General features: G+C 48.7%; 1 pseudogene; it reads left to right on the top strand.

Annotated features, from left to right (window-relative positions):
- LOC147120741 (F-box only protein 4-like) overlaps window positions 1-23,812 on the top strand; it is a 109,029-nt pseudogene that overhangs the window by 58,081 nt on the left and 27,136 nt on the right.

The raw sequence follows: 23,812 nt of genomic DNA, 5'->3' as shown, positions 1-23,812 counted from the left end.
CCAGTGCCACAGTCATTAAATGTCTGAACAGCCTCTTCACCCTGTTCGGTTTCCCCAGCTATATCCATAGCGACCGGGGCTCATCGTTTATGAGCGACGAACTCCGCCAGTACCTGCTCGCTAGGGGTATAGCCACAAGCAGGACCACCAGTTACAACCCCCGGGGGAACGGACAGGTGGAAAGAGAGAATGCAACAGTTTGGAAGGCCGCCCTACTAGCCTTAAAGTCTAGGGGCCTTCCGACCTCCCGCTGGCAGGAGGTGCTCCCCGATGCGCTCCACTCGATTCGGTCACTGCTCTGCACTGCCACCAATGCCACCCCTCACGAGAAAATGTTTGTCTTCCCAAGGAAGTCCACATCGGGGACAGCGTTACCACCATGGCTGACATCCCCAGGGCCGGTACTACTGAGAAGACACGTGAGGACCAATAAAACGGACCCCCTGGTCGAGAGGGTCGACCTCCTCCACGCCAACCCCCAGTACGCTTACATTGCGTACCCGGACGGGCGGGAGGACACAGTCTCCATACGAGACCTTGCACCCTCGGGGACCGCTGTAACCCACTACCCATTACCACCCCCCCCAACGACACCCTCGGGGACCGCTGTAACCCACTACCCATTACCACCGCCCCCCCCCCCACGACCCGATATCCAACCCCAGCAGCCGGCTCGCCTTGGACCGTCACCCACGAGGACTACACTCCAGTGCCCCAGCCTACACGGGACGCGACGCCGGAAGCTCCACCACCCCTGCCGTCGCCACGTCGATCACAGCGGCAGACAAGACCTCCGGAGAGACTCCAATACACGAACTTTTAAATACACTTCACCCCGCCGGACTCATTTTTAAACAAGGGGTGAATGTGGTAAACCACTGTTATACCTGTCTGTATGTGTATGTGTATTCCACTAGGTACAGGTCTGGACATGCCTCGGCTGACTCCTCCCACTATTCCAGGTATATAAGTGACTACCTCCCAGTCCCTTAGTATTCTGTACGGGTCGACCACTCGAGACTAGACCTTCATTCTTTAGTTAATAAAAGCCTGGTTGTTACTCGCTTAACCTCAGTCTTTTGAGTAATTGATGGCGCATCACGGACTCTCTATCGAGTTCAACAATTTCAGATCATAACCTCGGCCCCTATTATATTTTTACTTATTTTTTATCCACACCTTTGTTTTGGCCCTTCCCCCCTTTTTTTCTCTCCTACATGGCAGCTGTCTCCCATTCTGCCAGCACATTTCACACCTAATCTAGAGCCGTCTTTTGTCTCCACTAGTCCGATCACCATCTCATCTCGTTTTGAATACCTCTTAATGTCTCTTCACTTCTCTCTTGTTCTCTCCCAGCCCGGCCTTCAGTCTTGACAAAGGGTTTGACCCGAAAGGTTGACTCTATTTTCTCTCCACGGATGTTGCCTGGCCTGCGGAGTTTTTCCAGCATTTTCTGTTGTTATTTCAGATTTCCAACATCTGCAGTATTTTGCTATCGTACAATATTGTGACTAACTGTTGTCAAACCAATGTTTTGTATGTTTCTCATGACGTCTGATTTTCTTTCTTTAATTTGCTCATCACTGCCACCTCCAGCTCCACCTTGCTGTTGCTTTGTTGTAGGATGGAGCTGTGCTGTATGCGGTGGGTGGGAATTCCTGATCTGATAAAGCTATCGTGAGACTGATCCATAGAGTAAAATAGCCTTACCTGAGAGGCTGGAGGTGTTGAACCGTTCTCACAATCTCAAAACTGTGGAACTTCCTCGGTTTTCCTTCCCTTCTTGGTTAATAATCTCAGTAAGGGAAAATTTATCAACAGCACCTTGTATTTATAGAGCGCCTTTAACGTAGTAAAATGTCCCAAGGTGCTTCACAGGAGTTTTATAAGACAAAAAATTTGACACCGAGCCACATAAGGAGAAATTAGGGCAGGTGACCAAAAGCTTGGTCAAAGAGGTAGGTTTTAAGGAGCGTCTTAAAGAAGGAAAGAGAGATAGAGAGGCGGAGAGGTTTAGGGAGGGAATTGCAGAGCTTGGGGCCCAGGCAACAGAAGGCATGGCCACCAATGATGGAGCGATTCGAATCCGGGATGCTCAAGAGGGCAGAATTAGAGGAGCGCAGATATCCCGGGGGTTGTGGGGTTGGAGGAGATTACGGAGATAGGGAGGGGCGAGGCAATGGAGGGATTTGAAAATGTTGTGTATGTAATATGTGTGCTACTTTGAACCTATGGACAGGACTGCACTACTTGTTGGGCGTAGTGATACGCAGTACCACTCCTGGCCATAGGGGTATAAATAGTACCGTGGGTACTGATCTCCCCTCAGTTCCCGCCTGTGGGCATGAAGTAAAGACCTACGTATAGTCCCTACCTCCAACCAGTAAAGACCTGTTTTATTGTTACTGATTAAGTCTGAGTATTAATTACTTGAACAACTCACAGATTTAACACTGGCGACGAGTCTGATTCGGACCCTGCGGCAGTCACTCCACGGCAGCTTAGTCCACAGCCAGGACGTTGCAGAGAGGTTTCCACCCTCTCCACCCCACTGGAAGACATCCTGACCTTGGAGCCTCCATCGGCGACCGTCAGCTTCTTCTCCAGCTTGGTGGTGGGTAAGCCGTTGTCTGAGCCGGGCAGTCGACCGCGTTGGCCGCACGAACGGGGCTGGGGGAGCTGGAGGAATAGGGTGCGAGAGCCGCTTCGAGCGGGAGGCGTTTCAACGGAGCGATCGCATCTCCTGATAAGAGCCGAGAGCCGCTTCGCGATCCAGCGATCGCATCCGCTGATAAGGGCCGCACTCGGGCGATCGCGGCGAAGATAAGGGCCGCACTCGGGGGCTGAAGGGAGACGGCGTTGGGGGACGGGTGAAGACCGCCAAGCGCGGGAAAACCGCCATTTTGTGGGCGGAGGACGACGCCAAGAGCGGGAAGCCGCCATCTTGGATAGCAGTAAAAAAAAAAAAAAAAAAATCTGAGAAATTGCAAATCTACAATGCCTAAACACGGGAATATTAGCACCTTTGATAGTGACCTCGAAGATTGGGCCATATATGTTGAAAGAGTAAAAAATTATTGTAAGGCCAATAACATTCGTGACCAAGATAAAGCTCTAACATTATTAAATTTAATGGGTGCGAAGACATACGGGCAATTGAAACACCTGTTATCACCAGATGAACCGGCGGATAAGACGTTCGATGAGATTGTTACTGTCCTGAAAGATCATCTAAACCCCACGCCGCTGATGCTAGCGGAACGATTTAAATTTTACGACAGAAGGCAGCTACAGCATGAAAGCAATGCTGATTATTTGCTGGAATTGCGTAAATTAGCGAAATATTGCCAGTTTGGAACGGGACTGACAGAGGCACTTCGAGACAAATTTGTGTGTGGTTTATTTAAACAGGATACACAAAAGCGACTGCTCGAGGAGAATGAGCTGACGCTTGAGAAGGCGGTCACTATGGCAGCAGCACACGAAGCCGCAGCGAGAGGCACGGCAGTAATGCAGCTACGGTCACCGGAGCTCAGTGCACACAAATTGGGTGTGAGTTCTGGCAAATGTTATCGTTGTGGAAAGACAACGCATGATCAGAACCAGTGTTGGTTTAAAAACCAAGAATGTAGAACTTGTGGTAGGCTTGGACATATAGCTAGAGTATGCAGGTCAGCGAAGAAGACCAGCAACAAGAAGTCACCGCAAGGAAAATACGCAAAGGTACACAAGGTGACCGAACAGGAGTCCGATTCAGACGCTAGCAGTAATGAACTGGCTAGCTTAAGAGTACTCAACGCTGGTAAGGGTGCAGACCTCCAGACAATTTGGGTCACTCTTCAGATAGAAGGAGTCCAAGTAAAACTGGAATTGGACACTGGATCGGCATTGACGGTCATAAATAAGAAAGATTACGGAAAGTTATTCCAACATATTCCCCTACAGGATACGGGGATTATATTGGAAACATACACGGGGCAAAGAGTGTACCCCATCGGGAAAATAGAGGTTGCAGTGGTCCACAAGGGCGAAGACAGTCAAATAATGGACTTATATGTGATATCTGAAGGAGGTCCTCCACTACTAGGACGGGAGTGGATTAGGAAAATGAATATGGACTGGCATTTCCTACAAACAATAACGAGTGAGAACTCGGTGAAGATAGTCGGCCCAGACTCTGGAACGGATGATGGTAAGCCCAACTCAGGTGCAAAAGACAAAGTTTCAGCACAGAATTCCACTGAGCAACAACAACATAGTTTAACTGTGGATTCTGAGTCTGGCAAGTCTACTGATGTGCCCATTTCTGAGGGACACCGGGCTCGAACTCAACTCCATTTCAAACTACAACAGCAATTAGAACAAATGCTTCGCCGTTGTGAGCAAGAGTTGAATGCAACGAAAGAGTTCTTTGATATAGAGTTGGAGAATCTGGAAAGACAACAGAAGCAGCTGATGGAGAAAATGGAACAGGAGCACACAAAACGTCTGATGTCAGAGGAGTTAACGGTCAGCCAACTCCTGCATATGCTGAAGGACAGGACTCTGAAATGGGAAAAACTTGAACACGAACTTCAATATTCAAACGAAAGGGGTTCGGAGCTCTCAAAGGTTATTGGAAGAGCTGAGGTGGCAACACAGACTGAGATGACTGCAACAGAGCAGCCCTTGGATGCCAAAAGTACGCTGACTCACGTCAACGTAGAACAACAGACCGCTGAAACAGCTGCTCCGGTAGAGGGATTGCATAGTCCGATCAATCAATCTCCAAAGGAAGTTGAAGTATTAAAATCACAAATGAGGTCACTGGTAAACGACTTGCTGAAAGCCCAGAAAAAGCTGGATGCAGAGGTACACATGAAGAAGTCTCTTCAGGAAAGATGTCTGGATTTGGAACAAGAGCTGGCTAACGTCCAGCTGGGTATGGAGGAAATAAACGACCCTCTCACTGGTCTAGCTCAGGACGACACCGAATATTACGATGTCCTGTCCTGCCCAGCTTGTAACTTCGACTCCCAAAGTGCAGAAATCATGGAGGAGCACCAAAAGTCTACGGAACATCGGGAGAAGCTGGCTCTACGACGGAAACAGGAGGAAGAGAAGGAGGAACTGCGCATGCAGCTGGCAGCTGTGGCAGCTGACAATGGAGCCCAGAGAGTCTCCAAGAAGCAGAAAAGGAAAAGTAAAAACAGAAGATGACCCATCTGAACCATTATCACCTCTACCAGATCACACACGTGGTCCCTCCGAACGGAGCCAATTCAGTTCGGAAGTTCAAACTGTTAAATCCATGGAAGGACTATTGAATGAGTCACTCCAGCAACGTGAACCGACTCCACCACAGAGATTGAATCTGTGAACTGTTTTCCGCAGAGACTGAATCTGTGATCTGTTTTGACATGAAGTTATCTATGTATCTATGTTATTCTGTTATGTAAACCTGAAGTTATATATGTATATATGTTATTACGTTATGTTAAATGGGGAGATGACTGTAAAGCTAGGAAGGGAGGAATGTTGTGTATGTAATATGTGTGCTACTTTGAACCTATGGACAGGACTGCACTACTTGTTGGGCGTAGTGATACGCAGTACCACTCCTGGCCATAGGGGTATAAATAGTACTGTGGGTACTGATCTCCCCTCAGTTCCCGCCTGTGGGCATGAAGTAAAGACCTACGTATAGTCCCTACCTCCAACCAGTAAAGACCTGTTTTATTGTTACTGATTAAGTCTGAGTATTAATTACTTGAACAACTCACAGATTTAACAGAAAACAAGGATGAGAATTTTGAAATCGAGGCGTTGCTTAACCGGGAGCCAATGTAGGTCAGCGAGCACAGGGGTGATGGGTGAACGGGGCTTGGTGCGAGTTAGGACACGGGCAGCCGAGTTTTGGATAACCTCAAGTTTACGTAGGGTAGAATGTGGGAGGCCAGCCAGGAGTGCGTTGGACATTAGGGGCCCAGGACACGGGCAGTCGAGTTTTGGATGACCTCAGTGATCAAAATATGATCGAATTCAATGCAAATTGGAACTCACTAAAGTTAATGTAAGCAAGAACACAATATTAGAAAAAAATAATGGCACTAAAGACTGACGATTGCCCAGGACCTGATGGTTTCCATCCCAGGGTCTTAAAGAAAGTAGGTGAGGAAATTGCAGATGTTTCAGCCATAATCTTCCAAAGCTTTCTCGATTCAGGAATTGCCCCTTTAGATTGGAAAATTACAAATATAACTCCATTATTTAAGAAAGGTGAGAGAGAGAAACCAGGAGATTATAGACCTGTTAGTCTGACATCTGTTGTGGGGAAGTTATTGGAATCTATAATTAAGGACAGAGGGACTGAGTAATTAAAGAAATCTGAGCAGTTAGTGAGAGTCACATGGATTTGTAATGGGTAGGTCACATCTAATGAACCAAATTGAATTTTTTGAGGAAGTAACTATAGTAGTAGACAGGGGAATGTCTATGGATGTAGTTTATATGGGCTTCCAGAAGGCATTCGATAAGGTTTCACACAAGAGACTGTTAGCTAGGATTAAAGCTCATGAAATTATTGACCTGGTTAGGAGATTAGTTAGGCAGTAGAAGACAGAGAGTAGGGATAATGGGTACGAACTCGAATTGGAAGGAAGTGATTGGTAGTGTCCCGCAAGGATCTGCGCTGGGGCCTCAATGATTCACTATATTTATTAATGACTTAGAAGGGGGACCTGATTGAGGTGTACAAAATTATGAGGGGCATAGATAGGGTAGATAGAAAGGAACTTTTCCCCTTAGTAGAGGGGTCAATAACCAGGGGGCATAGATTTAAGGTAAGGGGCAGGAGGTTTGGAGGGGATTTGAGGAAGAACTTTTTCACCCAGAGGGTGGCTGGAATCTGGAACTCACTGCCTGAAAGGGTGGTAGAGGCAGGAGCCCTCACAACATTCAAGAAGCATTTGGATGAGCACTTGAAATGCCATAGCATACAAGGCTACGGACCAAATGCTGGAAAATGGGATTAGATTAGACAGGGCTTGATGGCCGGCGCGGACGCGATGGGCCGAAGGGCCTCTTTCTGTGCTGTATAACTCTATGGGCTAGAAATTCAGTATCGCCCCGTTTGGGGCGCTAGTCCTGGCGAAGCAGAAAGTTTAGCGCCAGGCGCAATTTAGCGCCACCTCACGCGATATTGGGTTGCAGCGCCCCTGAAGGTGATTGCGGCGCTAAATCAGGCGCTGCACGCTACTCTTAAGGCGCTACCCCGGCGGCACAACCCAATTTCGCGGCGGCGGTGCGCAGCGCAGGTGCTGTCAATAATCACTTTCCCCGAGACACACTGGCGGCGGACAGCTCTTAAAGGGGCGGGTCAATTAGGATCACCAGACACAACACTTCCTTGCAGGCCTTAAATTCGGCGCTAACTTACCTGTGGCGATCCAGCCGAGCAAGACATGGAGAGGGTGAGGCAGAGGGCGGAGCACTTCACAGATCAGGCACTCAGAGCTTTGGTTGGCGCTGTGGAGCGCCGGCGTGCTGTTTTGTACCCTGAGGATGGGAGGAGGCCTCATCAAGCCGATTACCGGCGAGCTTGGAGTGAGGTTGCCACCAGAGTGACCTCCAGCAGCGTGGCGCCCAGGACTCCAGTGCAGTGCAGAAAGAAGTTCAACAACCTCACATAGGTCGTCAGGGTGAGTGCCTTTTCCACAACCATCTTCCTCCCTCCATCTGCACCTGGCTTTATGGCCAGAGGGTGCCCGAATCCCCAAAGGCCATCTGTCAGCCAGCACGCATGGCCTTTTCAGGAAACACACACGCACATGCAGCTCAGTGCATGATGTAAGGGCTATTCAACCATGGGGGGCATGTAATGTCAGCTCAGTGCATGATGTAAGGGCTATTCAACCATGGGGGGCATGTAATGTCAGCTCAGTGCATGATGTAAGGGCTATTCAACCATGGGGGGCATGTAATGTCAGCTCAGTGCATGATGTAAGGGCTATTCAACCATGGCGGGCATGTAATGTCAGCTCAGTGCATGATGTACGGGCTATTCAACCATGGCGGGCATGTAATGTCAGCTCAGTGCATGATGTAAGGGCTATTCAACCATGGCGGGCATGTAATGTCAGCTCAGTGCATGATGTAAGGGCTATTCAACCATGGCGGGCATGTAATGTCAGCTCAGTGCATGATGTACGGGCTATTCAACCATGGCGGGCATGTAATGTCAGCTCAGTGCATGATGTAAGGGCTATTCAACCATGGCGGGCATGTAATGTCAGCTCAGTGCATGATGTAAGGGCTATTCAACCATGGGGGGCATGTAATGTCAGCTCAGTGCATGATGTAAGGGCTATTCAACCATGGCGGGCATGTAATGTCAGCTCAGTGCATGATGTAAGGGCTATTCAACCATGGCGGGCATGTAATGTCAGCTCAGTGCATGATGTAAGGGCTATTCAACCATGGCGGGCATGTAATGTCAGCTCAGTGCATGATGTAAGGGCTATTCAACCATGGCGGGCATGTAATGTCAGCTCAGTGCATGATGTAAGGGCTATTCAACCATGGGGGCATGTAATGTCAGCTCAGTGCATGATGTACGGGCTATTCAACCATGGGGGGCATGTAATGTCAGCTCAGTGCATGATGTAAGGGCTATTCAACCATGGGGGCATGTAATGTCAGCTCAGTGCATGATGTAAGGGCTATTCAACCATGGGGGGCATGTAATGTCAGCTCAGTGCATGATGTAAGGGCTATTCAACCATGGGGAGCATGTAATGTCAGCTCAGTGCATGATGTAAGGGCTATTCAACCATGGGGGGCATGTAATGTCAGCTCAGTGCATGATGTAAGGGCTATTCAACCATGGCGGGCATGTAATGTCAGCTCAGTGCATGATGTAAGGGCTATTCAACCATGGGGGGCATGTAATGTCAGCTCAGTGCATGATGTAAGGGCTATTCAACCATGGGGAGCATGTAATGTCAGCTCAGTGCATGATGTAAGGGCTATTCAACCATGGCGGGCATGTAATGTCAGCTCAGTGCATGATGTAAGGGCTATTCAACCATGGGGGGCATGTAATGTCAGCTCAGTGCATGATGTAAGGGCTATTCAACCATGGGGGGCATGTAATGTCAGCTCAGTGCATGATGTAAGGGCTATTCAACCATGGGGGGCATGTAATGTCAGCTCAGTGCATGATGTAAGGGCTATTCAACCATGGGGGGCATGTAATGTCAGCTCAGTGCATGATGTAAGGGCTATTCAACCATGGGGGGCATGTAATGTCAGCTCAGTGCAGCATGTTTCATCACTTCCCGTCCTTTCTCCTGCAGGTGAAGCTGGCGAAGAACCGGAGGGAACAAATCCGCACCGGTGGAGGCCGGCCTGAGCTGCACATCCTCACCGAGCTGGAGGAGAGAGTCCAGATGATTCTGGGAAGCCGGAAGACTGGTCCTGTCACCTCTGGAGTTGCCGACCCCACAGTGCACAGCGATGGTAAGGTTATCACCTTTCTGATCTCTCTCCTACCACTTGTTCCCCCCACCAGCATGATTTTTCACTGTCGAACCACTACAGTACATTACAGCACTCATGCCTCCCTCGCTGCCACCCTGTCCTCACGCTAAAGCCACTCCTGTACCTCCCTGCTTTCAGATGCTGATTCGCCAGGTGAGGAGGTGGGCCCTCAAGCTGCCACTGTGAGTGACTCTGGAGGCGACGAGCAGGAGGAAGCCGGACCATGCCAAACACCCTCAGGTGAGCCAGCCCATCGGCAGACTGGGGGCACAACTTCCCTGGAGGGGAGCGGGGGGGACAGCTCTGAGGAGGAACCATCTCCAGGCACCAGCGGGCTGCAGCAACGCAGGGGGTGGTAGGGAAGCTCGGGGGCCGTCTCCCCGGAGTGCGAGTCAGGCCGCCAGTGCTGCTGCACAGAGCACAGAGGAGGTGTGTGCCCTCGCAGAAATGAGCGCCCAGGCTGGACTCAGGCACACTGAGCTCATGGCTGCATTGGCAAGGTTGCCTGAAACCATCGAGACACTGGCGAGGAGTGTCCAAGACTTCGGTGCAACACAGGCCCGGAGTGCGCAGTGCTTCAGTGAAGCAATGGAAAGGACTGTCCAGGGCTTCAGCGAAGCAATGGAAAGGACTGTCCAGGGCTTCACCGAAGCACTGGCACCTGCCACGCAAGTGCTGAGTGCTGCCACGCAGTCACTCGATGGTCTCCTGCATACACAGATTGAGGCCACGCGAGCACTGACTGCTGCCACCCTCGGTGGCTCAGGCAGGATTACCCGGGGCCCTCACAGCACCACAGCAGGCCAGCAATCTGTGCTCCATCAGATTGCTCCGGATGCTGAAGTGCTGCCCCGTGGGAGTGCCAGTGTGTTGGTCGAGCAGGGAGTTGCTGTCCTCTCTCAAGATGACAGCATTCCTGCTGCCTCCACTGCAGCTGCCACCACCTGCAGGACAGACTGCTTCCACCCATGCACAGGTGGAGCAGTCAGCAGCCGGGCCCTCTAGGCCCAGAGGTCGTCCAGGCCGCCCCTCAGGGGCATCTGCGCTCAAGGACAGTCAGCAGGCCTCCCCCAGCCTTGCTGCAGCCACTGGGGTGACATTAAGGAGGAACTGCAGGGAGGGAAGGGGCCAGACCCGAAAGAGACCAAGATCCTCATCAGGGGGCAACCAGTAAAGGGTGCTGATGAAGCCTCTGCTGAGTTGGAATCAAGGCCAAGGAAGATGGTATGATTGTTATTTATGTTTTGGGCAGCCTCCCGGGTATGAGAGTGACTAATGTGTCAGTGTGTTAGTTTTGCTTTCTGTTGCTATTGCTTTTTAATGTTGGAAGGAAGCACTTTTTGTTTAATAAAACACTTTATTCATTTACAATGGACATGTCTGCTATTTACATGCATATTGCCCTTCACAGGCTTGGGGGTATGAGGGCGGTTCCATTCCTGTTCTTGAAATGGCAACAAGCATTCCGTGAGAGGGACCTAGAAGCGACTTCTGATCAGCCTCTGACGCATGGCCCTTCCAGTTAGTACCTCCCTCCCATCTTGGTCCTCCTCCTCCTCCTCCTCCTCCTCCTCCTCCTCTGCTGGTGCTCCAATGTCTGGTGGCAATGGCTGGGTACATAGGATAGCCAGGTTAAGCAGCATGCAACAAACAACCACGAAGTGCGAGACGCGCTCAGGCGAGTACTGTAGTGCTCCTCCGGAATGGTCCAGACAGCGGAACCGCTGCTTCAGCACGCCGATTGTGTGCTCCACAATGTTCCTCGTCGCCTGATGGCTCGCATTGTACCGTTCTTCAGCAGGATTGCTGGGCGACCGGAGCGGGGTCATCAGCCACGGGCACAGAGGATAGCCCTTGTCCCTGAGAAGCCAGCCTTCTGGGTGAACCGGGGCCTCGAAAAGGTCTGCAACAGAAGTCTGGCGCAGGATGAAGGCGTCGTGGCTGCTGCCTGGGAACTGCGCATTCACTGCGAGGATCAGCTGTCTGTGGTCACAGACCAGCTGCACATTCAAGAAATGGAACCCCTTGCGGTTCCGGAACTCCTCCGGATTGAAAACAGGCGCCCGCAAAGCCACGTGCATGCAGTCAATGGCACCCTGCACCATGGGGAAGTCCGCTATTGCTGTGAAGCCCTCTGCGCGCTCCCGCTGCTTGTCCGGGTTCACTGGGAAGGAGATGTACTGCCGCCTCCTTTTAAACAGGGCATCAGTCACTTGACGGATGCAGCAATGCACCGCAAACTGCGAGATGCTGACTATGTCCCCAGTTGCAGCCTGAAAAGAGCCGCTCGCGTAGAAGTTCAGGGCAACCGTCATCTTCACAGCCACCGACAGAGATGTCCTGCACCTTATCTGAGGCTGCAGATCTGTCCGAAACAGGTGGCACAGCTCAGTCACCACCTCCTTTTTAAAGTGCAGCCTTCTGATACACTGCTCCTCTGACATGTTCATGTAGGAAAACTGCTGTCGGAAAACCCTGCCAGCGTATGGTCTGGTGTGGCGATGTCTGTTGGCCCTCCTCCGTCTGGCCATGCCTGCCCCTCTCTCCCTGCGTCTCAGTGCCCTTTGCAGATGATACAGCAGCAGGAGGCTCCCCTCCAATGCAGCCCCCATAATAAGTGCCCACAGGAAGGTTCCCCGTTGTAAAGGCTCACCAACAGCAAGGTGATAGTCAGAAGGCTGAAGTTCGTCTGCCTGCGCTGGCTCAGTGGTCCTCAGTGCAGTTCAGCAACTCTTTGTAACTCTCGAGGAAGTTGTGCTCCAAAAATGGCTGCCGCTTTTAAACCACACCAGTCCCCTTTAAATAATGCCCCTCCAGCCCGAGAGCGACTGGGGAACATTCCAGGTAAGCTGTCCTTATTAGCGCCAGGCGCTACGGAAGGGGGCGCCACTGAATTTCCGGTCCGGGGCGCCCAAAAGGCATTGCACACTCAAATGACGTCATAATCTGCCTGCGCCCGTGAGCAGGCGCTAAGATTTAGCGCCGGCGCTAAATGTCAGCTCAATATGGGGAGAGGCGCTGGTTTCACTGCGCCCATCCGGAAATTGGCTAGCGCCCCATTTCTCGGCCTCTTTAGGTGCTAAACGGGGGCACAACCAACCGAATTTCTCCCCCCGTGACTCTATGAGATAACGCAATAGAGAGCCATATATCCAAGTTTGCTGATGACGCAATGATTGGTGGCACCGTAAGTAGTGTAGACGGGAGCATAAATTTACAAAGAGACATTGATAGATTAAGTGAGTGGGCAAAACTGTGGCAGATGGATTTCAACACAGGTAAGTGTGAGGTCATCCATTTTTGACGAAAAAACAATAGATATGAATATTTTTTAAAGATGGAAAGCTAGGAACAGCGGAGGTCCAAAGAGATTTAGGGGCTCATGTACATAGATCACTAAGATGTAGTCAGGTACAAAAAAATAATCAAAAAAACTAATGGACATAAGAACATAAGAACTCGGAGCAGGAGTAGGCCATTCGGCCCTTCGAGCCTGCTCCGCCATTCAATGAGATCATGGCTGATCTTCTGCCTCAACTCCATTCACCGGCCCTATCGCCATATCCCTTGATGCCTTTACTAGTCAGAAATCTATCGACTTCTGTTTTGAATATACCCAATGACTGAGCCTCCACAGCCCTCTGGGGTAGAGAATTCCAAAGATTCACCACCCTCTGTGTGAAGAAATTTCTTCTCCTCTCAGTCCTGAATGGCCTACCCTTTATCCTGAGGCTGTGGCCCCTGGTTCTAGACTCCCCAGCCAAGGGAAACATTCTCCCAGCATCCACACTATCAAGCCCTGTAATAATTTTGTATGCTTCAATGAGATCCCCTCTCATTATTCTGAATTCAGGAGAATACAGGCCTTCCTAATGGAGGTAATTGGGGGTAATATACTAGCATGGATTGAGAATTGGTTAACAAACAGAAAACAAAGAGTAGGGATAAACGGGTCTTTTTCAGGATGGCAGGCTGTGACTAGTGGGGTACCGCAAGGATCGGTGCTTGGGCCCCATCTATATCAATGATTTGGATGAGGGGACTAAATGTAACATTTCCAAATTTGGGTGGCAGTGTCAGTTGTGAAGAGGATGTGAAGAGACTTCAAGGGGATCTCGACAGGCTCAGTGAGTGGGCGAGAATATGGCAGATGGATTATAATGTGGATAAATGTGAAGTTATCCACTTGGGTAGAAAAAACAGAAAGGCAGAGTATTTCCTAAATGGTGAAAGCTTGGGGAATGCAGATGCTCAAAGGGACCTGGGTGTCCTTGTACATGAGTCACTGAAAGTGAATGTGCAGGTGCAGCAAGCCATTAGGAAGGCAAATGGTATGCTGGCCTTCATTACAAGAGGATTTGAGTACAGGAGTAAAGGAGTCTTACTCCAATTATAGGGCCTTGGTGAGACCACACCTGGGGTACTGTGTACAATTTTGGTCTCCTTACCTAAGGAAGGATATACTTGCCATAGAGGGAGTGCAATGATGGTTCATGAGATTGATTCCTGGGATAGCGGGACTGTCGTATGAGAAGTGATTGAGTAAACTAGGCCTGTATTCTCTTGAATTCAGAAGACTGAGAGGGGATCTCATTGAAGCATACAAAATTATTACAGGGCTTGATAGGGTGGATGCTGGGAGAATGTTTCCCTTGGCTGGGGAGTCTAGAACCAGGGGCCACAGCCTCAGGATAAAGGGTAGGCCATTCAGGACTGAGATGAGGAGAGATTTCTTCACACAGAGGGTGGTGAATCTTTGGAATTCTCTACCCCAGACGGCTGTGGAGGCTCAGTCATTGGGCATATTCAAAACAGAAGTTGATAGATTTCTGACTAGTAAGGGCATCAAGGGATATGGCGATAGGGCCGGTGAATGGAGTTGAGGCAGAAGATCAGCCATGATCTCATTGAATGGCGGAGCAGGCTCGAAGGGCCGAATGGCCTACTCATGCTCCTATTTCTTATGTTCTTAAAAACTTTTTCCGCAGGAGGGGGAGTCCAGTACAAGTGGACATAACCTTAAATTCAGAGCCAGGCCATTCAGGAGAGAAGTTAGGAAACATTTCCTCACGCAAAGGGTGCTAGAAGTGTGGAACTCTTTCCCACAAACAGCAGTCGATGCCGGGGCTCTAATTAATCATGTTAAATCTGAGATCGATAGATTTTTGCTGGCCAAAGTTATTAGGGGTATGGAGCCAAGGTGGGTGAATGGAATTAGGATACAGATCAGCCATGATCTCATTGAATAGCGGAACAGGCCCGAGGGGCTGAATGGCCACCTCCTGTTCCTGTGTTCTACAACCTGTGGCCTTTTAAAATCCAAGCTTATTGTGACTATTTCTTAATGTACCTCCTTTGCTTTCTTACACTTTTCATCCTTGTTATGTCCTGCACTCTGGGCTTGGGCCCTTCGCCCAGGCTTCTCAATAGAATAAGGTGAGACGATGACATCAAATAAATCATAACCACTTGGGTTTTTTTGGGCAGGTATTTGAAGAGCATTCCTGAGGGCAGAAAGCACTGGAAACTGAGCCACCTGGCCTACAGTCCGATGACTTCCTTCCTCTACTCCCTAGTGTCTCGGGCAGAACCTCGGTTTGCCATGTTTGGACCTGGCCTCTATTATGTCCGTGTATAATTGAGACACGGACTGCAGGAGTTGATTATAACAAGTCTTTACTGAATGGAGACAACCTGGAAACTGAAACTACAGAAGCCTGCTAGGGCCTTTTATACAGGGGTGGTCACTGCCGGTACTGCAGTCTGAGACCAGTTATTCCCTTAAAGGTACATACACAACAATTCCTCCCCTTTTAGATAAACAGTACATAACATTCATTTAACAACTAAATAATAACTAATTACAATTACAATTACGGTTGCTAGATACATTGGTTGAAGTTAAGCAATTATAAGTTCAGTCTTTGAGGAGGCTTCCTGATTCGGTCTGGATAACGCCTCTTTGGGATATCAGGTTCTTCTGGCAAGGTTGAGTCGGGATCAATGTCGTTGTTTGGTTCGTCTGCTTCCAATATCACCGATTCTGCGGTAGATGCAATTGGTACTTCGGTTTCATCGCCAGGTGTATCAGATCGTGGTGTGGAGTTGACGTTTTCCAGTAACTCTAGAATCTGGTCAGCATGGCGTCTTACAATGCTCTCTCCAACATCCACGGTATACATTAGAGGTCCTTGCCATGTACAGATCGTTCCTGGCTGCCATTTCTCTGTGCGGTAGTCCCGGGCCAAAACTGGTTGACCTATCTTAAAACTCCTGGTCGGCCTTTCATTCATATTCTGAAACTGCCTGTTCTCCACATCTCTTCTGACGTTTGGCTTAACCAAATCCAAGTGGCATCGTAGTCTTCGATTGAAGAACATCATGGCTGGAGTTTGGTTGGTAACCGCATGTGTTGTATCCGTGTGTTAATGGAGACACGGAATGCAGGAGTTGGTTTCACAGGTGTTTACTGAACAAAGTCTGGAGGTGAACTAACAGATACAAGACACTATACAGGCTTATATAGCCCGAATGGCCATGACCGGCATTACAGTACACAGGGGCTCTTAAAGGCACATACACCACAATTCCTCCCCTTTTAGACTACCAGTACATAACATTTTAAGTAATCATTAATTAACATGTTACAAGAACAATAATCTACACATTTGCTGCAGTTAATCAATTATAAGTCAGTCTCTCTGGAGGCTTCCTGACTCGGTCCGGATAACGCCTCGGTGGTGTAGTAGTTTTTGGTGGTATAGTAGGCTCTTTTGGCAAGGTCGATTCGGCTTGTATGCCAGTGTTGGGTTCATCTCGTTCCAATATCACCGGATCGGAGGTAGATACGATGGGTATCTCTGCTTCATCATTAGGCGTATAGAGTTGTGGTGTAGGTTGTCCCCTTTCGGATGACTCTATGATCTGGTCAGCATGGCGCCTTATTATGCTTTCTCCAATGTCCACGGTATACATCAGCGGTCCTAGTCGTGTGCAAATAGTTCCAGGCTGCCATTTCTCGGTACGGTAGTCCCGGGTCAAAGCTTGTTGACCTATCTGGAAGATTCTAGTTGGCCTTTCATTCATGCCTTGAAATTGCCGGTTCTCCACGTCCCTTCTGATGTTTGGCTCGATCAAATCCAGCCGGCATCTTAGGCTTCTATTGAAGAACATCATGGTGGGAGTTTGGTTTGTAACCACATGTGTTGCATTCCTGTATGCAAACAAGAAGTTATCTACCTTATGCTGTAGATTTATGTCTTCATTACCCATGGCCTTTATGGCCTTCTTGAAGGTCTGGACAAACCTTTCAGCCAATCCATTGGTGGCGGGATGGTATGGGGCGGACGTGTAGTGCTTAACCTCATTGTTTTTTTAAGAACTTCCTGAATTCTTCGGACACAAATTGCGGTCCATTATCAGAACAGATCTGTTCAGGCAGCCCATTCCTGGCAAATATGGTCCTTAATACTGTGATGGTTTTTTCCGTGGTGGTGGAGGACATCTTTATTACCTCCGGCCACTTGGAGTGTGCATCAACCGCGATTAAGAACATTGAGTCCATAAATGGACCAGCAAAGTCGATGTGTACCCTTTGCCATGGAGATGAGGGCCACTCCCATGGATGTAGAGGGGCTTGTGGTGGGGCGTTTTGGACCTTCTGGCACCCTAGGCAGCTCTTGGTCATTTCTTCGATGTCTCCATCGATACCTGGCCACCACACAAATGCTCTGGCTAGGTTCTTCATTTTCACTCCACCCAGATGCCCCTCGTGAAGCTCCTTTAGCACTTTATCCTGGAGTTTGGGTGGAATCACCACTCTGGATCCACACATCAAGGTCCCTCGGCACACTGACAGCTGTTCTCTTCTTTGCGAGAATGCTGGCAACAGTGGTTTGCCATGTGCTGGCCATCCCTTCACCGTTAAATCGTAGACTCGTGAGAGAGTCGGGTCATTTCTCATTTCCTTTTCAATGGCAGAATTTGTTACTGGTAGACATTCCACTATGGTTGAGTGGAACATCTCCACTGGGTCCACTGTAGGTGCCTCTTCAACCGTTGGCAATGGTAGGCGCGATAAACCGTCAGCATTCCCATGCTGTTTTGATCCTTTGTATTCTATGTCATATTGGTGTGCCCCTAGGAAAAGGGACCACCTCTGTAGCCTTTGCACTGTCATAATGGGAACACCCTTTTTAGGGTTGAATATGGAGACGAGGGGTTGATGGTCAGTCAACAAGGTAAATTTTTGTCCGTGTAGGTAATGGTTGAATTTCTTCACTCCCCATACCAGGCTGAGTGCTTCCCTGTCGATCTGGGCATAGTTACGCTCAGCTGAGTTCAATGAGCGTGACGCAAAAGCTATCGGCCGCTCCGAGCCATCAGGGAATCTATGCGATAATACCGCTCCTACGCCGTAAGGGGATGCATCGCACGCCAGTCTGATTGGCAGTGATGGGTTGTAATGAGCCAAAACTTCCTTGGACGTGATCAAGCCTTTGCATTTATGGAAGGCACGTTTACAGTCTTCACTCCATTTCCAAATTACTCCCGTTTGTAGCAGTTCGTTAAGAGGGTGCAGAAGAGTTGACAAGTTCGGTAAAAATTTATGATAGTAATTTATCAATCCCAGGAACAACCTTAATTGTGAGACATTTTCAGGTGCTGGGGCTTTTATGACCGCTTCAATTTTTTCAGGTGACTTATGCAACCCTTCCTCGTTAATTATGTGGCCACAATATGATATTTGTTTCTGGAAAAATTCGCACTTTGGGGCGATTTGCTCGTAGGCCCCGTTCTCTCAGCCTAGTGAGCACCTGCTCCAAATTGGCAAGGTGCTCGTTGTCGTTTTCTCCTGTTACAAGGATGTCGTCTAGGTAGCATTGAGTCCCCGGAATCCCTTGGAGGCCTTGCTCCATAGCTCTTTGCCAGATAGCTGGAGCTGATGGTATTCCGAAAACCAGTCGATTGTACTGGTACAGGCCTTTGTGTGTATTTATCGTGAGATACTTTTTAGAGGCCTCTTCAACCTCCATCTGTAGATATGCCTGTGCCAAGTCAATTTTGGTGAAATGTTTCCCTCTGGATAGTGAGGCGAAAATATCTTCTATCCTTGGAAGAGGATACTGTACCATGTGAAGGATCGGGTTTACAGTCACCTTGAAGTCCCCACAGATGCGAATTTTTCTCTGTTCTTCAGATTTATCATTATTCAACGTTTTCTTCATGACCGGGACGATGGGTGTTGCCCACTCGCTCCAATCTATCTTGGATAATACGCCTGCCTTTTCCAAATTCTCCAGCTCTGCCTCGACTGCTGGACGAATTGCATATGGCACCGGCCTTGCCTTAAAAAACCTGGGAATTGCCGCATCTTTCACTTTTATTGAGGCGGTGACGCCTTTCAAGGTTCCTAGTTCCTGTTGAAACACTTCCTTGGCGTTGGCCAAGATGTCTTTTAATCGTTCAGGTATGACGTCATCATCATTTTTTTTCTTACTGGTCACCGTCAGTGCCTGAATGGAGTGCCAGTCTAAACGTATCTTCCTGATCCATTCACGTCCCAACAGCGGTGGACCACCATCTTGCAGAACGTATAAATACAACTTCTGTATTTCCTTGCCGTTGTATACAACAGGCACCCTTATTTTCCCTTTGGGGTATACTTTCTGCCCCGTATATGTTTTCAAGATAATGGATGTGTCTTTCAAAGGTATATGCGGAAATAGCCGCTCGTAATCCTGTCGACTTATGACGGTCAGAGCTGATCCTGTATCTAGCTCCATTTTAACTGGGGACCCCGCTATCATGAGGGTAACCCAAATGGTCTGGTAATCTTCTTTGGCAATTACATTATGTAATTTGAGACAGCTTAGTCTCTTGTTTCCGGAGTCGCTATCGCTCTTCTGGTCTTCGGAGCTACTGTCCGTCATCATTTGTACCTTTCTGTACTTTTCCTTATTGATTTTTTTCCTGTCCGTGGATTTTTTGTTTCCAGATCGGCATACACGTGCAATGTGTCCAATCTTTCCGCATTGCCTGCATGCTTTGTCCTTGAACCAGCAGTCCCTCTGGTCATGGGTGGATCTGCCGCAGCAATAACATCTTTCGAAACCCTGTGTCATTTCATGGGTGCCGAAGTCCTGTGGCTTTTGTTGTATCTCTGCAGCTCCTCTTGCAGCTGCTTCGTATGATACAGCCATACTGAAAGCCTTGTCCAGTGTCAAATCTTTCTCAGAAAGTAGCCTTTTCTGTGTTCCTTCACTTAGGAGACCACAGACGAATTTGTCTCGAAGAGAATCTGCCAGTCCTGCCCTGAATTGGCAGTGCTTTGACAGCTTCCTTAATTCGATGAGGTAATCAGCGTTACTTTCATTCTTGTGCTGAGTCCTCCTGAAGAATTTGAATCGTTCCGCTATCAGCAGCGGTGTTGGGTTTAAGTGCTCCTGTAGGGTATCAACAATCTCTTTAAAATTCTTGTCCTTCGGTTTGGCTGGAGTGATTAAGTTTCGTAACAGCCCATATGTCCTTTCGCCCATTAGATTTAGAAGTACTGATGACTTTTTATCATCCTCTATTTCATTTGCTGTGCAATATACCTCCACTCTTTCCACATATGTTGTCCAATCCTCTATATCGCTATCGAAAGCAGTAATATTACCAGTCTTAGGCATCCTGAAAAAAAAATGGCGCCTCCCGCGCTTTCCTTTCTTCCCCGCAGAAAAAAAATGGCGCCTCCCGCGCTTGAGACTCGTTCCCGCCGGACTCTCTGGGACTTTTCCCTCCCTCTGCTTGGTCCGAACGCCGACCTGCTTTGCAGCGCCGGCCGTCTCCCGAGTGCTCCACCCTCTGTCTTTGTTTGCCTCCGCCTTCGCTGCTCGGCCCCGCTGCAGAGCCAGCCGATGGAGCCCCAGCCCGCCGCCCAGGAAGGATTATTGCAGTACCTGCCACCAGCTCGGCTAGCTGGTGAAACCACAGTTTTTTGGGGGTTTTTTTCTTTCTTGTTTTTCTTCGACTTTCGTCTGAGGAATCGATCTCCTTGAGGTGCTGCCGAATTGCAGGTAAGTCCGTTTCCAATTCGTCGCCACTGTTGTATCCGTGTGTTAATGGAGACACGGAATGCAGGAGTTGGTTTCACAGGTGTTTACTGAACAAAGTCTGGAGGTGAACTAACAGATACAAGACACTATACAGGCTCATATAGCCCGAGTGGCCATTACCGGCATTACAGTACACAGGGGCTCTTAAAGGCACATACACCACAGCATGTGTCGCATTCTGGTAGGCAAACAAGAAGTTATCCACCTTGTGTTGTAGGGGTATATCTTCATTACACATTGCCTTGATAGCCTTCTTGAATGTTTGAACAAACCTCTCGGCCAATCCATTAGTGGCTGGATGATATGGGGCAGATGTGTAATGTTTAACAGCATTGTTCTTTAAGAACCTCCGGAACTCTTCAGACACAAACTGTGGTCCATTGTCAGAGCAAATCTGTTCAGGCAGCCCATTCCTGGCGAATATGGTTCGTAAGACTGTGATAGTTTTTTCTGTGGTGGTTGAGGACATTTTTATTACCTCTGGCCACTTTGAATGTGCATCCATTGCAATTAAAAACATCGAGTCCATAAATGGACCAGCAAAATCAATGTGCACCCTTTGCCATGGAGATGAGGGCCACTCCCATGGATGTAGAGGGCTTGTGGTGGGGCGTTTTGGACCTTCTGGCATCCAGTACAGCTCTTGGTCATCTCTTCGATTTCTCTATCGATTCCCGGCCACCACACAAACGCTCTGGCTAAGTTCTTCATTTTTACCCCTCCCAGATGACCCTCATGAAGCTCATTGAGCACTCTATCCTTCAATTTGGGTGGAATTACTACTCTGGATCCACACATCAAGGTTCCTCTGCACACTGACAGCTGTTCTCTTCTCGGTGAGAATATTGGCAGCAGTGGTTCGCCATGTGCTGGCCATCCCTTCACCGTTAAATCATAGACCCAGGAGAGTGTCGGGTCATTTCGTGTATCCTTTTCTATGTTTGCATTCATCACAGGGAGACATTCGACTATAGTCGAGTGGAATAACTCCACTGGATCCACTGCCAGTTCCTCTTCCACCATCGGCAACGGTAGGTGCGACAATCCATCAGCATTCCCATGCTGTTTAGTTCCTTTGTACTCGATGTCATATTGGTGTGCCCCTAGGAACAGGGACCACCTCTGTAGCCGTTGTGCCGTCATTATCGGTACGCCCTTCTGAGGGTTGAAAATGGAGACAAGAGGTTGATGATCAGTTAGTAGAGTAAATTTCTGACCGTGCAGGTAGTGATTGAACTTCTTCACCCCCCACACCAGGCTGAGGGCCTTTCTGTCAATCTGGGCGTAGTTACGCTCGGCTGAAGTTAACGAGCATGACACAAAAGCTATCGGCCTCTCTGAACCATCAAGGAATTTATGTGACAGTACCGCCCCAATGCCGTAGGGAGATGCATCACATGCCAGTCTTATCGGTAGTGATGGGTTGTAGTGAGCCAATAATTCTCTTGAAGTGGTTAGGTCCTTACTCTTCTGAAAGGCCCGCTTACATTCATCGCTCCATTTCCATGCTACTCCCGTTCGTAGTAGGGCGTTCAGTGGATGCAGAATTGTGGACAAATTCGGCAAAAACTTATGGTAGTAATTCACCAATCCGAGGAATTACCTCAGCTGCGACACATTTTCAGGCGCTGGAGCCTTAACTACCGCTTCAATTTTGTCAGGGGACTTATGCAACCCCTCTTCATCAATCACGTGGCCACAATACGATATCTGTTTCTTAAAAAACTCGCACTTGGGGCGATTGGCTCGTGGCCCATGTTCACGTAGTCTAGTGAGCACCTGCTCTAGGTTGGCAAGGTGTTCACTGTCATCTTCACCTGTCACTAGGATGTCGTCCAAGTAACACTGAGTCCCCGGAATCCCTTGCAGGACTTGTTCCATCGCTCTTTGCCATATCGCCGGAGCTGATGCTACTCCGAATACCAGTCGATTATACTGGTAAAGATCTTTGAGAGTGTTTATCGTGAGATACTTCCGAGAGGATTCTTCAACCTCCATCTGCAAATATGCTTGTGCTAGGTCAATTTTTGTAAAATGCTTCCCTCCAGATAGTGAGGCAAAAATATCTTCTACCTTCGGGAGAAGATACTGTACTGTGTGAAGGACTGGGTTCACCATCACCTTGAAGTCCCCACAGATGCGAACCTTCCTTGGCTCCTCAGACTTATTGTTTAATGTTTTCTTCATGACAGGAACGATGGGTGTCACCCACTCGCTCCAGTCTACCTTAGATAACACGCCTGCATTCTCCAGATTCTCCAGCTCTGCCTCGGCGGCTGGGCGAATTGCATATGGTACCGGTCTTGCTTTGAAAAACTTGGGAATTGCATTCTCTGTTGTATCCGTGTGTTCATGGAGACACGGAATGCAGGAGTTAGTTTCACAGGTGTTTACTGAACAAAGTCTGGAGGTGAACTAACAGATACAAGACAATATGCAGGCTTATATAGCCCGAGTGGCCATTACCGGCATTACAGTACACAGGGGGCTCTTAAAGGCACATACACCACAATTCCTCCCCTTTTAGACAACCAGTACATAATATTTTAAGTAATCATTAATTAACATGTTACAAGAACAATAATCTACACATTGCTGCAGTTAATCAATTATAAGTCAGTCTCTCTGGAGGCTTCCTGACTCGGTCCGGATAACGCCTCGGGGGTGTAGTAGTTTCTGGTGGTGTAGTAGGTTCTTTTGGCAAAGCTGATTCGGCTTGAATGCCAGTGTCGGGTTCATCTGGTTCCAGTATCACCGGATCGGAGGTAGATACTATGGGTATCTTTACTTCATCATTAGGCGTATAGAGTTGTGGTGTAGGTTGTCCCTTTTCGGAAGACTCTATGATCTGGTCAGCATGGCGCCTTATTATGCTTTCTCCAATGTCCACGGTATACATTAGCGGTCCTAGTCGTGTGCTAATAGTTCCAGGCTGCCATTTCTCGGTACTGTAGTCCCGGGCCAAAACTTGTTGACCTATCTGGAAGGTTCTAGTTGGCCTTTCATTCATGCCTTGAAATTGCCGGTTCTCCACGTCCCTTCTGATGTTTGGTTTGATCAAATCCAGCCGGCATCTTAGGCTTCTATTGAAGAACATCATGGCGGGAGTTTCGTTTGTAACCACGTGTTGCATTCCTGTATGCAAACAAGAAGTTATCCACCTTATGCTGAAGTTTTATGTCTTCATTACCCAT

Source organism: Somniosus microcephalus, chromosome 4 (assembly GCF_052327205.1).
Source record: "Somniosus microcephalus isolate GS21.2 chromosome 4, FLI_Smic_1.0, whole genome shotgun sequence".
In the NCBI taxonomy this organism is placed as follows: domain Eukaryota; kingdom Metazoa; phylum Chordata; class Chondrichthyes; order Squaliformes; family Somniosidae; genus Somniosus; species Somniosus microcephalus.
The sequence above is the reverse complement of the archived record's forward strand: the minus strand, read 5'-3'. Positions and strand labels throughout refer to the sequence as shown.